Source organism: Cololabis saira, chromosome 4, assembly GCF_033807715.1.
Source record: "Cololabis saira isolate AMF1-May2022 chromosome 4, fColSai1.1, whole genome shotgun sequence".
NCBI lineage: Eukaryota > Metazoa > Chordata > Actinopteri > Beloniformes > Belonidae > Cololabis > Cololabis saira.
In genome coordinates, this window is record NC_084590.1 from 25,421,903 (window position 1) to 25,434,033 (window position 12,131).

At 44.9% G+C, this 12,131-nt stretch overlaps 29 non-coding genes across 29 annotated transcripts; all 29 read right to left on the reverse strand.

Moving 5' to 3' along the window:
* Positions 1-511: 511 nt before the first annotated feature.
* Positions 512-585, reverse strand: trnan-guu (transfer RNA asparagine (anticodon GUU)). The gene has a single exon. It is a non-coding gene; the product is annotated as a tRNA-Asn (tRNA).
* A 324-nt stretch (positions 586-909) lies between these two features.
* trnan-guu (transfer RNA asparagine (anticodon GUU)) lies at positions 910-983 on the reverse strand. The gene has a single exon. It is a non-coding gene; the product is annotated as a tRNA-Asn (tRNA).
* Positions 984-1,309: 326 nt separating this feature from the next.
* Positions 1,310-1,383, reverse strand: trnan-guu (transfer RNA asparagine (anticodon GUU)). Its single transcript has one exon. It is a non-coding gene; the product is annotated as a tRNA-Asn (tRNA).
* A 326-nt stretch (positions 1,384-1,709) lies between these two features.
* trnan-guu (transfer RNA asparagine (anticodon GUU)) lies at positions 1,710-1,783 on the reverse strand. The gene has a single exon. It is a non-coding gene; the product is annotated as a tRNA-Asn (tRNA).
* A 326-nt stretch (positions 1,784-2,109) lies between these two features.
* On the reverse strand, positions 2,110-2,183 carry trnan-guu (transfer RNA asparagine (anticodon GUU)). The gene has a single exon. It is a non-coding gene; the product is annotated as a tRNA-Asn (tRNA).
* A 320-nt stretch (positions 2,184-2,503) lies between these two features.
* trnan-guu (transfer RNA asparagine (anticodon GUU)) lies at positions 2,504-2,577 on the reverse strand. Its single transcript has one exon. It is a non-coding gene; the product is annotated as a tRNA-Asn (tRNA).
* A 326-nt stretch (positions 2,578-2,903) lies between these two features.
* trnan-guu (transfer RNA asparagine (anticodon GUU)) lies at positions 2,904-2,977 on the reverse strand. Its single transcript has one exon. It is a non-coding gene; the product is annotated as a tRNA-Asn (tRNA).
* Positions 2,978-3,303: 326 nt separating this feature from the next.
* trnan-guu (transfer RNA asparagine (anticodon GUU)) lies at positions 3,304-3,377 on the reverse strand. Its single transcript has one exon. It is a non-coding gene; the product is annotated as a tRNA-Asn (tRNA).
* Positions 3,378-3,703: 326 nt separating this feature from the next.
* On the reverse strand, positions 3,704-3,777 carry trnan-guu (transfer RNA asparagine (anticodon GUU)). The gene has a single exon. It is a non-coding gene; the product is annotated as a tRNA-Asn (tRNA).
* Positions 3,778-4,101: 324 nt separating this feature from the next.
* On the reverse strand, positions 4,102-4,175 carry trnan-guu (transfer RNA asparagine (anticodon GUU)). Its single transcript has one exon. It is a non-coding gene; the product is annotated as a tRNA-Asn (tRNA).
* A 326-nt stretch (positions 4,176-4,501) lies between these two features.
* trnan-guu (transfer RNA asparagine (anticodon GUU)) lies at positions 4,502-4,575 on the reverse strand. Its single transcript has one exon. It is a non-coding gene; the product is annotated as a tRNA-Asn (tRNA).
* Positions 4,576-4,901: 326 nt separating this feature from the next.
* trnan-guu (transfer RNA asparagine (anticodon GUU)) lies at positions 4,902-4,975 on the reverse strand. The gene has a single exon. It is a non-coding gene; the product is annotated as a tRNA-Asn (tRNA).
* A 326-nt stretch (positions 4,976-5,301) lies between these two features.
* Positions 5,302-5,375, reverse strand: trnan-guu (transfer RNA asparagine (anticodon GUU)). Its single transcript has one exon. It is a non-coding gene; the product is annotated as a tRNA-Asn (tRNA).
* Positions 5,376-5,699: 324 nt separating this feature from the next.
* trnan-guu (transfer RNA asparagine (anticodon GUU)) lies at positions 5,700-5,773 on the reverse strand. Its single transcript has one exon. It is a non-coding gene; the product is annotated as a tRNA-Asn (tRNA).
* A 326-nt stretch (positions 5,774-6,099) lies between these two features.
* trnan-guu (transfer RNA asparagine (anticodon GUU)) lies at positions 6,100-6,173 on the reverse strand. The gene has a single exon. It is a non-coding gene; the product is annotated as a tRNA-Asn (tRNA).
* Positions 6,174-6,499: 326 nt separating this feature from the next.
* On the reverse strand, positions 6,500-6,573 carry trnan-guu (transfer RNA asparagine (anticodon GUU)). Its single transcript has one exon. It is a non-coding gene; the product is annotated as a tRNA-Asn (tRNA).
* Positions 6,574-6,899: 326 nt separating this feature from the next.
* Positions 6,900-6,973, reverse strand: trnan-guu (transfer RNA asparagine (anticodon GUU)). Its single transcript has one exon. It is a non-coding gene; the product is annotated as a tRNA-Asn (tRNA).
* Positions 6,974-7,299: 326 nt separating this feature from the next.
* On the reverse strand, positions 7,300-7,373 carry trnan-guu (transfer RNA asparagine (anticodon GUU)). Its single transcript has one exon. It is a non-coding gene; the product is annotated as a tRNA-Asn (tRNA).
* A 324-nt stretch (positions 7,374-7,697) lies between these two features.
* Positions 7,698-7,771, reverse strand: trnan-guu (transfer RNA asparagine (anticodon GUU)). The gene has a single exon. It is a non-coding gene; the product is annotated as a tRNA-Asn (tRNA).
* Positions 7,772-8,097: 326 nt separating this feature from the next.
* trnan-guu (transfer RNA asparagine (anticodon GUU)) lies at positions 8,098-8,171 on the reverse strand. The gene has a single exon. It is a non-coding gene; the product is annotated as a tRNA-Asn (tRNA).
* A 326-nt stretch (positions 8,172-8,497) lies between these two features.
* Positions 8,498-8,571, reverse strand: trnan-guu (transfer RNA asparagine (anticodon GUU)). Its single transcript has one exon. It is a non-coding gene; the product is annotated as a tRNA-Asn (tRNA).
* A 324-nt stretch (positions 8,572-8,895) lies between these two features.
* Positions 8,896-8,969, reverse strand: trnan-guu (transfer RNA asparagine (anticodon GUU)). Its single transcript has one exon. It is a non-coding gene; the product is annotated as a tRNA-Asn (tRNA).
* Positions 8,970-9,295: 326 nt separating this feature from the next.
* trnan-guu (transfer RNA asparagine (anticodon GUU)) lies at positions 9,296-9,369 on the reverse strand. Its single transcript has one exon. It is a non-coding gene; the product is annotated as a tRNA-Asn (tRNA).
* A 326-nt stretch (positions 9,370-9,695) lies between these two features.
* Positions 9,696-9,769, reverse strand: trnan-guu (transfer RNA asparagine (anticodon GUU)). Its single transcript has one exon. It is a non-coding gene; the product is annotated as a tRNA-Asn (tRNA).
* A 323-nt stretch (positions 9,770-10,092) lies between these two features.
* On the reverse strand, positions 10,093-10,166 carry trnan-guu (transfer RNA asparagine (anticodon GUU)). The gene has a single exon. It is a non-coding gene; the product is annotated as a tRNA-Asn (tRNA).
* A 450-nt stretch (positions 10,167-10,616) lies between these two features.
* Positions 10,617-10,690, reverse strand: trnan-guu (transfer RNA asparagine (anticodon GUU)). Its single transcript has one exon. It is a non-coding gene; the product is annotated as a tRNA-Asn (tRNA).
* A 323-nt stretch (positions 10,691-11,013) lies between these two features.
* On the reverse strand, positions 11,014-11,087 carry trnan-guu (transfer RNA asparagine (anticodon GUU)). Its single transcript has one exon. It is a non-coding gene; the product is annotated as a tRNA-Asn (tRNA).
* A 323-nt stretch (positions 11,088-11,410) lies between these two features.
* Positions 11,411-11,484, reverse strand: trnan-guu (transfer RNA asparagine (anticodon GUU)). Its single transcript has one exon. It is a non-coding gene; the product is annotated as a tRNA-Asn (tRNA).
* Positions 11,485-11,810: 326 nt separating this feature from the next.
* trnan-guu (transfer RNA asparagine (anticodon GUU)) lies at positions 11,811-11,884 on the reverse strand. Its single transcript has one exon. It is a non-coding gene; the product is annotated as a tRNA-Asn (tRNA).
* Positions 11,885-12,131: the final 247 nt, after the last annotated feature.

A 12,131-nucleotide genomic window follows, 5' to 3' on the forward strand; every position in this document is an offset into this window, starting at 1 on the left:
TGATGGTTCAGTCTTAGTCCTGGACCAGCAGATCAGTTTGGTGCCTGAGGACTCGCTCCTGATCCTGCATCAGCAGGTTCCTCTAACGGAGCCAAAGCTCCATCAGGATTTGCGGGTTCCATCGTTGAGCTCCTGCCTCTAGCTGTTTGTTCAGATCATGTGGTTGATTGTGAGATTGTTGCAGCTCCACTCTTGTGTAAATTATCTGGTGATGTCGGGACTGTCATGTCCTTCACGTGGTCGTGAATTTATTGTTGACGTCATGTTTCCTCATATTCTGCACTTCACTGCATCACCAGTGAGTGTCGCCAACGGACAAAACCTCAGAAAAGTGCGTACAACAGCCTTAATGTGTGAGTGACGGACCGCAGCTTTCTACGTTCACGTCATTCTTTGTACATCCGACCGTGAGCGTTGAAAGTGGCGTACGCACGTTTTTTGTGCGCCGCACTCTTAGTACATAAGGCCCCTGGTGTTGTTATCAAGCTTGACAAAGGCCCAAATCAATGCACGTCCCTGGGTGGGCTTGAACCACCATCCTTTCGGTTAACAGCCGAACGCGCTAACCAATTGCGCCACAGAGACAAAGGCCTGCCATGCTCTTGGGTGGGCGTGGCCGTACATGTAACTCCGCCCTTACTTTCCTTCACATTCGTTTGGTGACCGTTTACTAATTACAGCAACTTCAGGTGTCAGTACGCATTTCCGTACAAAGAGGTAGAGCACTTTAAAAATAATCTAATTCTCTGAATTATTGACTTTGTGCTGTCGATTTGAATTGTTTGTGGAGGTGAATGCACAGTGGTGCTGTTTTTACCAGGTTAAATTCCTGTGTACATTTGGCAAAAAAGGACAATATCTGATAACCTAGTGTTGTTATCAAGCTTGACAAAGGCCCTAATCAATGCACGTCCCTGGGTGGGCTTGAACCACCATCCTTTCGGTTAACAGCCGAACGCGCTAACCAATTGCGCCACAGAGACAGAGGCCTGCCATGCTCCTGGGTGGGCGTGGCCGTACATGTAACTCTGCCCTTACTTTCCTTCACATTCATTTGGTGACCGTTTACAAATTACAGCAACTTCAGATGTCAGTACGCATTTCCTTACAAAGAGGTAGAGCACTTTAAAAATAATCTAATTCTCTGAATTATTGACTTTGTGCTGTTGATTTGAATTGTTTGCGGAGGTGTGAATGCACAGTGGTGCTGTTTTTACCAGGTTAAATTCCTGTGTACATTTGGCAAAAAAGGACAATACCTGATAGCCTAGTGTTGTTATTAAGCTTGACAAAGGCCCAAATCAATGCACGTCCCTGGGTGGGCTTGAACCACCATCCTTTCGGTTAACAGCCGAACGCGCTAACCAATTGCGCCACAGAGACAGAGGCCTGCCATGCTCTTGGGTGGGCGTGGCCGTACATGTAACTCCGCCCCTACTTTCCTTCACATTCGTTTGGTGACCGTTTACAAATTACAGCAACTTCAGGTGTCAGTACGCATTTCCTTACAAAGAGTTGGAGCACTTTAAAAATAATCTAATTCTCTGAATTATTGACTTTTTGCTGTCGATTTGAATTGTTTGTGGGTGTGTGAATGCACAGTGGTGCTGTTTTTACCATGTTAAATTCCTGTGTACATTTGGCAAAAAAGGGCAATATCTGATAGCCTAGTGTTGTTATCAAGCTTGACAAAGGCCCTAATCAATGCACGTCCCTGGGTGGGCTTGAACCACCATCCTTTCAGTTAACAGCCGAACGCGCTAACCAATTGCGCCACAGAGACTGAGGCCTGCCATGCTCTTGGGTGGGTGTGGCCAAACAGGAAACTCCGCCCTTACTTTCCACCACATTCGTTTGGTGACCGTTTTCAAATTACAGCAACGTCAGGTGTCAGTACGCATTTCTGTACAAAGAGTTGGAGCACTTTAAAAATAATCTAATTCTCTGAATTTTTGACTTTGTGCTGTCGATTTGAATTGTTTGTGGAGGTGTGAATGTACAGTGGTGCTGTTTTTACCAGGTTAAATTCCTGTGTACATTTGGCAAAAAAGGACAACATCTGATAGCCTAGTGTTGTCATCAAGCTTGACAAAGGCCCAAATCAATGCACGTCCCTGGGTGGGCTTGAACCACCATCCTTTCGGTTAACAGCCGAACGCGCTAACCAATTGCGCCACAGAGACAGAGGCCTGCCATGCTCCTGGGTGGGCGTGGCCGTACAGGTAACTCCGCCCTTACTTTCATCCCTATTCGTTTGGTGACCGTTTACAAATTACAACAACTTCAGGTGTCAGTACGCATTTCCGTACCAAGAGTTGGAGCACTTTAAAAATAATCTAATTCTCTGAATTTTTGACTTTGTGCTGTTGATTTGAATTGTTTGTGGAGGTGTGAATGCACAGTGGTGGTGTTATTACCAGGTTAAATTCCTGTGTACATTTGGCAAAAAAGGACAATATCTGATAGCCTAGTATCAAGCTTGACAAAGGTCCAAATCAATGCACGTCCCTGGGTGGGCTTGAACCACCATCCTTTCGGTTAACAGCCGAACGCGCTAACCAATTGCGCCACAGAGACAGAGGCCTGCCATGCTCTTGGGAGGGCGTGGCCGTACATGTAACTCCGCCCCTACTTGCCTTCACATTCGTTTGGTGACCGTTTACAAATTACAGCAACTTCAGGTGTCAGTACGCATTTCCTTACAAAGAGTTGGAGCACTTTAAAAATAATCTAATTCTCTGAATTATTGACTTTTTGCTGTCGATTTGAATTGTTTGTGGGTGTGTGAATGCACAGTGGTGCTGTTTTTACCATGTTAAATTCCTGTGTACATTTGGCAAAAAAGGGCAATATCTGATAGCCTAGTGTTGTTATCAAGCTTGACAAAGGCCCTAATCAATGCACGTCCCTGGGTGGGCTTGAACCACCATCCTTTCGGTTAACAGCCGAACGCGCTAACCAATTGCGCCACAGAGACCAAGGCCTGCCATGCTCTTGGGTGGGCGTGGCCGTACATGTAACTCCGCCCTTACTTTCCACCACATTCGTTTGGTGACCGTTTTCAAATTACAGCAACGTCAGGTGTCAGTACGCATTTCCGTACAAAGAGTTGGAGCACTTTAAAAATAATCTAATTCTCTGAATTTTTGACTTTGTGCTGTCGATTTGAATTGTTTGTGGAGGTGTGAATGTACAGTGGTGCTGTTTTTACCAGGTTAAATTCCTGTGTACATTTGGCAAAAAAGGACAACATCTGATAGTCTAGTGTTGTCATCAAGCTTGACAAAGGCCCAAATCAATGCACGTCCCTGGGTGGGCTTGAACCACCATCCTTTCGGTTAACAGCCGAACGCGCTAACCAATTGCGCCACAGAGACAGAGGCCTGCCATGCTCTTGGGTTGGCGTGCCCGTACATGTAACTCCGCCCTTACATTCCACCACATTCGTTTGGTGACCGTTTTCAAATTACAGCAACGTCAGGTGTCAGTACGCATTTCCGTACAAAGAGTTGGAGCACTTTAAAAATAATCTAATTCTCTGAATTTTTGACTTTGTGCTGTCGATTTGAATTGTTTGTGGAGGTGTGAATGCACAATGGTGCTGTTTTTACCAGGTTAAATTCCTGTGTACATTTGGCAAAAAAGGACAACATCTGACAGCCTAGTGTTGTCATCAAGCTTGACAAAGGCCCTAATCAATGCACGTCCCTGGGTGGGCTTGAACCACCATCCTTTCAGTTAACAGCCGAACGCACTAACCAATTGCGCCACAGAGACAGAGGCCTGCCATGCTCTTGGGTTGGCGTGGCCGTACATGTAACTCCGCCCTTACTTTCCACCACATTCGTTTGGTGACCGTTTACAAATTACAGCAACTTCAGATGTCAGTACGCATTTCCTTACAAAGAGGTAGAGCACTTTAAAAATAATCTAATTCTCTGAATTATTGACTTTGTGCTGTCGATTTGAATTGTTTGTGGAGGTGAATGCACAGTGGTGCTGTTTTTACCAGGTTAAATTCCTGTGTACATTTGGCAAAAAAGGACAATATCTGATAACCTAGTGTTGTTATCAAGCTTGACAAAGGCCCTAATCAATGCACGTCCCTGGGTGGGCTTGAACCACCATCCTTTCGGTTAACAGCCGAACGCGCTAACCAATTGCGCCACAGAGACAGAGGCCTGCCATGCTCTTGGGTGGGCGTGGCCGTACATGTAACTCCGCCCCTACTTTCCTTCACATTCGTTTGGTGACCGTTTACAAATTACAGCAACTTCAGGTGTCAGTACGCATTTCCTTACAAAGAGTTGGAGCACTTTAAAAATAATCTAATTCTCTGAATTATTGACTTTTTGCTGTCGATTTGAATTGTTTGTGGAGGTGTGAATGCACAGTGGTGCTGTTTTTACCAGGTTAAATTCCTGTGTACATTTGGCAAAAAAGGGCAATATCTGACAGCCTAGTGTTGTTATCAAGCTTGACAAAGGCCCTAATCAATGCACGTCCCTGGGTGGGCTTGAACCACCATCCTTTCAGTTAACAGCCGAACGCGCTAACCAATTGCGCCACAGAGACCGAGGCCTGCCATGCTCTTGGGTGGGTGTGGCCAAACAGGAAACTCCGCCCTTACTTTCCACCACATTCGTTTGGTGACCGTTTTCAAATTACAGCAACGTCAGGTGTCAGTACGCATTTCCGTACAAAGAGTTGGAGCACTTTAAAAATAATCTAATTCTCTGAATTTTTGACTTTGTGCTGTCGATTTGAATTGTTTGTGGAGGTGTGAATGTACAGTGGTGCTGTTTTTACCAGGTTAAATTCCTGTGTACATTTGGCAAAAAAGGACAACATCTGATAGCCTAGTGTTGTCATCAAGCTTGACAAAGGCCCAAATCAATGCACGTCCCTGGGTGGGCTTGAACCACCATCCTTTCGGTTAACAGCCGAACGCGCTAACCAATTGCGCCACAGAGACAGAGGCCTGCCATGCTCTTGGGTTGGCGTGGCCGTACATGTAACTCCGCCCTTACATTCCACCACATTCGTTTGGTGACCGTTTACAAATTACAGCAACTTCAGATGTCAGTACGCATTTCCTTACAAAGAGGTAGAGCACTTTAAAAATAATCTAATTCTCTGAATTTTTGACTTTGTGCTGTCGATTTGAATTGTTTGTGGAGGTGTGAATGCACAATGGTGCTGTTTTTACCAGGTTAAATTCCTGTGTACATTTGGCAAAAAAGGACAACATCTGATAGCCTAGTGTTGTCATCAAGCTTGACAAAGGCCCAAATCAATGCACGTCCCTGGGTGGGCTTGAACCACCATCCTTTCGGTTAACAGCCGAACGCGCTAACCAATTGCGCCACAGAGACAGAGGCCTGCCATGCTCTTGGGTTGGCGTGGCCGTACATGTAACTCCGCCCTTACTTTCCACCACATTCGTTTGGTGACCGTTTACAAATTACAGCAACTTCAGATGTCAGTACGCATTTCCTTACAAAGAGGTAGAGCACTTTAAAAATAATCTAATTCTCTGAATTATTGACTTTGTGCTGTCGATTTGAATTGTTTGTGGAGGTGAATGCACAGTGGTGCTGTTTTTACCAGGTTAAATTCCTGTGTACATTTGGCAAAAAAGGACAATATCTGATAACCTAGTGTTGTTATCAAGCTTGACAAAGGCCCTAATCAATGCACGTCCCTGGGTGGGCTCGAACCACCATCCTTTCGGTTAACAGCCGAACGCGCTAACCAATTGCGCCACAGAGACAGAGGCCTGCCATGCTCTTGGGAGGGCGTGGCCGTACAGGTAACTCCGCCCTTACTTTCATCCCTATTCGTTTGGTGACCGTTTACAAATTACAACAACTTCAGGTGTCAGTACGCATTTCCGTACCAAGAGTTGGAGCACTTTAAAAATAATCTAATTATCTGAATTTTTGACTTTGTGCTGTCGATTTGAATTGTTTGTGGAGGTGTGAATGCACAATGGTGCTGTTTTTACCAGGTTAAATTCCTGTGTACATTTGGCAAAAAAGGACAACATCTGATAGCCTAGTGTTGTTATCAAGCTTGACAAAGGCCCTAATCAATGCACGTCCCTGGGTGGGCTTGAACCACCATCCTTTCAGTTAACAGCCGAACGCGCTAACCAATTGCGCCACAGAGACCAAGGCCTGCCATGCTCTTGGGTGGGTGTGGCCAAACAGGAAACTCCGCCCTTACTTTCCACCACATTCGTTCGGTGACCGTTTTCAAATTACAGCAACGTCAGGTGTCAGTACGCATTTCCGTACAAAGAGTTGGAGCACTTTAAAAATAATCTAATTCTCTGAATTTTTGACTTTGTGCTGTCGATTTGAATTGTTTGTGGAGGTGTGAATGTACAGTGGTGCTGTTTTTACCAGGTTAAATTCCTGTGTACATTTGGCAAAAAAGGACAACATCTGATAGCCTAGTGTTGTCATCAAGCTTGACAAAGGCCCAAATCAATGCACGTCCCTGGGTGGGCTTGAACCACCATCCTTTCGGTTAACAGCCGAACGCGCTAACCAATTGCGCCACAGAGACAGAGGCCTGCCATGCTCTTGGGTGGGCGTGGCCGTACATGTAACTCCGCCCCTACTTTCCTTCACATTCGTTTGGTGACCGTTTACAAATTACAGCAACTTCAGGTGTCAGTACGCATTTCCTTACAAAGAGTTGGAGCACTTTAAAAATAATCTAATTCTCTGAATTATTGACTTTTTGCTGTCGATTTGAATTGTTTGTGGGTGTGTGAATGCACAGTGGTGCTGTTTTTACCATGTTAAATTCCTGTGTACATTTGGCAAAAAAGGGCAATATCTGATAGCCTAGTGTTGTTATCAAGCTTGACAAAGGCCCTAATCAATGCACGTCCCTGGGTGGGCTTGAACCACCATCCTTTCAGTTAACAGCCGAACGCGCTAACCAATTGCGCCACAGAGACTGAGGCCTGCCATGCTCTTGGGTGGGTGTGGCCAAACAGGAAACTCCGCCCTTACTTTCCACCACATTCGTTTGGTGACCGTTTTCAAATTACAGCAACGTCAGGTGTCAGTACGCATTTCCGTACAAAGAGTTGGAGCACTTTAAAAATAATCTAATTCTCTGAATTTTTGACTTTGTGCTGTCGATTTGAATTGTTTGTGGAGGTGTGAATGTACAGTGGTGCTGTTTTTACCAGGTTAAATTCCTGTGTACATTTGGCAAAAAAGGACAACATCTGATAGCCTAGTGTTGTCATCAAGCTTGACAAAGGCCCAAATCAATGCACGTCCCTGGGTGGGCTTGAACCACCATCCTTTCGGTTAACAGCCGAACGCGCTAACCAATTGCGCCACAGAGACAGAGGCCTGCCATGCTCTTGGGTTGGCGTGGCCGTACATGTAACTCCGCCCTTACATTCCACCACATTCGTTTGGTGACCGTTTACAAATTACAGCAACTTCAGATGTCAGTACGCATTTCCTTACAAAGAGGTAGAGCACTTTAAAAATAATCTAATTCTCTGAATTATTGACTTTGTGCTGTCGATTTGAATTGTTTGTGGAGGTGAATGCACAGTGGTGCTGTTTTTACCAGGTTAAATTCCTGTGTACATTTGGCAAAAAAGGACAATATCTGATAACCTAGTGTTGTTATCAAGCTTGACAAAGGCCCTAATCAATGCACGTCCCTGGGTGGGCTCGAACCACCATCCTTTCGGTTAACAGCCGAACGCGCTAACCAATTGCGCCACAGAGACAGAGGCCTGCCATGCTCTTGGGAGGGCGTGGCCGTACAGGTAACTCCGCCCTTACTTTCATCCCTATTCGTTTGGTGACCGTTTACAAATTACAACAACTTCAGGTGTCAGTACGCATTTCCGTACCAAGAGTTGGAGCACTTTAAAAATAATCTAATTATCTGAATTTTTGACTTTGTGCTGTCGATTTGAATTGTTTGTGGAGGTGTGAATGCACAATGGTGGTGTTTTTACCAGGTTAAATTCCTGTGTACATTTGGCAAAAAAGGACAACATCTGATAGCCTAGTGTTGTTATCAAGCTTGACAAAGGCCCTAATCAATGCACGTCCCTGGGTGGGCTTGAACCACCATCCTTTCAGTTAACAGCCGAACGCGCTAACCAATTGCGCCACAGAGACCGAGGCCTGCCATGCTCTTGGGTGGGTGTGGCCAAACAGGAAACTCCGCCCTTACTTTCCACCACATTCGTTTGGTGACCGTTTTCAAATTACAGCAACGTCAGGTGTCAGTACGCATTTCCGTACAAAGAGTTGGAGCACTTTAAAAATAATCTAATTCTCTGAATTTTTGACTTTATGCTGTCGATTTGAATTGTTTGTGGAGGTGTGAATGTACAGTGGTGCTGTTTTTACCAGGTTAAATTCCTGTGTACATTTGGCAAAAAAGGACAACATCTGATAGCCTAGTGTTGTCATCAAGCTTGACAAAGGCCCAAATCAATGCACGTCCCTGGGTGGGCTTGAACCACCATCCTTTCGGTTAACAGCCGAACGCGCTAACCAATTGCGCCACAGAGACAGAGGCCTGCCATGCTCTTGGGTTGGCGTGGCCGTACATGTAACTCCGCCCTTACATTCCACCACATTCGTTTGGTGACCGTTTACAAATTACAGCAACTTCAGATGTCAGTACGCATTTCCTTACAAAGAGGTAGAGCACTTTAAAAATAATCTAATTCTCTGAATTATTGACTTTGTGCTGTCGATTTGAATTGTTTGTGGAGGTGAATGCACAGTGGTGCTGTTTTTACCAGGTTAAATTCCTGTGTACATTTGGCAAAAAAGGACAATATCTGATAACCTAGTGTTGTTATCAAGCTTGACAAAGGCCCTAATCAATGCACGTCTCTGGGTGGGCTCGAACCACCATCCTTTCGGTTAACAGCCGAACGCGCTAACCAATTGCGCCACAGAGACAGAGGCCTGCCATGCTCTTGGGAGGGCGTGGCCGTACATGTAACTCCGCCCCTACTTTCCTTCACATTCGTTTGGTGACCGTTTACAAATTACAGCAACTTCAGGTGTCAGTACGCATTTCCGTACAAAGAGTTGGAGCACTTTAAAAATAATCTAATTCTCTGAATTATTGACTTTTTGCTGTCGATTTGAATTGTTTGTGGAGGTGTGAATGCACAATGGTGCTGTTTTTACCAGGTTAAATTCCTGTGTACATTTGGCAAAAAAGGACAATATCTGATAGCCTAGTGTTGTTATTAGGCTTGACAAAGGCCCTAATCAATGCACGTCCCTGGGTGGGCTTGAACCACCATCCTTTCAGTTAACAGCCGAACGCGCTAACCAATTGCGCCACAGAGACAGAGGCCTGCCATGCTCTTGGGTGGGCGTGGCCGTACAGGTAACTCCGCCCTTACTTTCATCCCTATTCGTTTGGTGACCGTTTACAAATTACAACAACTTCAGGTGTCAGTACGCATTTCCGTACCAAGAGTTGGAGCACTTTAAAAATAATCTAATTCTCTGAATTTTTGACTTTGTGCTGTCGATTTGAATTGTTTGTGGAGGTGTGAATGCACAATGGTGCTGTTTTTACCAGGTTAAATTCCTGTGTACATTTGGCAAAAAAGGACAACATCTGATAGCCTAGTGTTGTTATTAAGCTTGACAAAGGCCCTAATCAATGCACGTCCCTGGGTGGGCTTGAACCACCATCCTTTCGGTTAACAGCCGAACGCGCTAACCAATTGCGCCACAGAGACAGAGGCCTGCCATGCTTTCGGGTGGGCGTGGCCATACAGGTAACTCCGCCCTTACTTTCCTTCAAATTCGTTTGGTGACCGTTTACAAATTACAGCAACTTCAGGTGTCAGTAAGAATTTCCGTAGGAGTTGGAGCACTTTAAAAATAATCTAATTCTCTGAATTATTGACTTTGTGCTGTTGATTTGAATTGTTTGTGGAGGTGTGAATGCACAGTGGTGCTGTTTTTACCAGGTTAAATTCCTGTGTACATTTGGCAAAAAAGGACAACATCTGATAGCCTAATGTTGTTATTAAGCTTGACAAAAGCCCTAAACAATGCACGTCCCTGGGTGGGCTTGAACCACCATCCTTTCGGTTAACAGCCGAACGCGCTAACCAATTGCGCCACAGAGACACAGGCCTGTCATGCTCTTGGGTGGGCGTGGCCGTACATGTAACTCCGCCCTTACTTTCCTTCACATTCGTTTGGTGACCGTTTACAAATTACAGCAACTTCAGGTGTCAGTAAGCATTTCCGTAGTAGTTGGAGCACTTTAAAAATAATCTAATTCTCTGAATTATTGACTTTTTGCTGTCGATTTGAATTGTTTGTGGAGGTGTGAATGTACAGTGGTGCTGTTTTTACCAGGTTAAATGCCTGTGTACATTTGGCAAAAAAGGACAACATCTGATAGCCTGACTTTGTGCTGTTGATTTGAATTGTTTGTGGAGGTGTGAATGCACAGTGGTGCTGTTTTTACCAGGTTAAATTCCTGTGTACATTTGGCAAAAAAGGACAATATCTGATAGCCTAGTGATGTTATCAAGTGTAGTAACTTCAGGGACAAAGGCCCTAATCAATGCACGTCCCTGGGTGGGCTTGAACCACCATCCTTTCGGTTAACAGCCGAACGCGCTAACCAATTGCGCCACAGAGACAGAGGCCTGCCATGCTCTTGGGTGGGCGTGGCCGTACAGGTAACTCCGCCCTTACTTTCCACCACATTCGTTTGGTGACCGTTTACAAATTACAGCAACTTCAGGTGTCAGTAAGCATTTCCGTAGTAGTTGGAGCACTTTAAAAATAATCTAATTCTCTGAATTATTGACTTTGTGCTGTTGATTTGAATTGTTTGTGGAGGTGTGAATGCACATTGGTGCTGTTTTTACCAGGTTGAATTCCTGTGTACATTTGGCAAAAAAGGACGATATCTGATAGCCTAGTGTTGTTATTAAGCTTGACAAAAGCCCAAATCAATGCACGTCCCTGGGTGGGCTTGAACCACCATCCTTTCGGTTAACAGCCGAACGCGCTAACCAATTGCGCCACAGAGACAGAGGACTGCCTTGCTCTTGGGTGGGCGTGGCCGTACAGGTAACTCCGCCCTTACTTTCCTTCACATTCATTTGGTGACCGTTTACAAATTACAGCAACTTCAGGTGTCAGTAAGCATTTCCGTAGGAGTTGGAGCACTTTAAAAATAATCTAATTCTCTGAATTATTGACTTTGTGCTGTCGATTTGAATTGTTTGTGGAGGTGTGAATGCACAGTGGTGCTGTTTTTACCAGGTTAAATTCCTGTGTACATTTGGCAAAAAAGGACAATATCTGATAGCCTAGTGATGTTATCAAGCTTGACAAAGGCCCTAATCAATGCACGTCCCTGGGTGGGCTTGAACCACCATCCTTTCGGTTAACAGCCGAACGCGCTAACCAATTGCGCCACAGAGACAGAGGCCTGCCATGCGCTTTGGTGGGCGTGGCCATACCTGTAACTCCGCCCTTACTTTCCTTCACATTCGTTTGGTGACCGTTTAAAAATTACAGCAACTTCAGGTGTCAGTACGCATTTCCTTACAAAGAGGTGGAGCACTTTAAAAATAATCTAATTCTCTGAATTATTGACTTTGTGCTGTTGATTTGAATTGTTTATGGAGGTGTGAATGCACAGTGGTGCTGTTTTTACCAGGTTAAATTCCTGTGTACATTTGGTAAAAAAGGACGATATCTGATAGCCTAATGTTGTTATTAAGCTTGACAAAAGCCCTAATCAATGCACGTCCCTGGGTGGGCTTGAACCACCATCCTTTCGGTTAACAGCCGAACGCGCTAACCAATTGCGCCACAGAGACAGAGGCCTGCCATGCGCTTTGGTGGGCGTGGCCATACCTGTAACTCCGCCCTTACTTTCCTTCACATTCGTTTGGTGACCGTTTAAAAATTACAGCAACTTCAGGTGTCAGTACGCATTTCCTTACAAAGAGGTGGAGCACTTTAAAAATAATCTAATTCTCTGAATTATTGACTTTGTGCTGTTGATTTGAATTGTTTATGGAGGTGTGAATGCACAGTGGTGCTGTTTTTACCAGGTTAAATTCC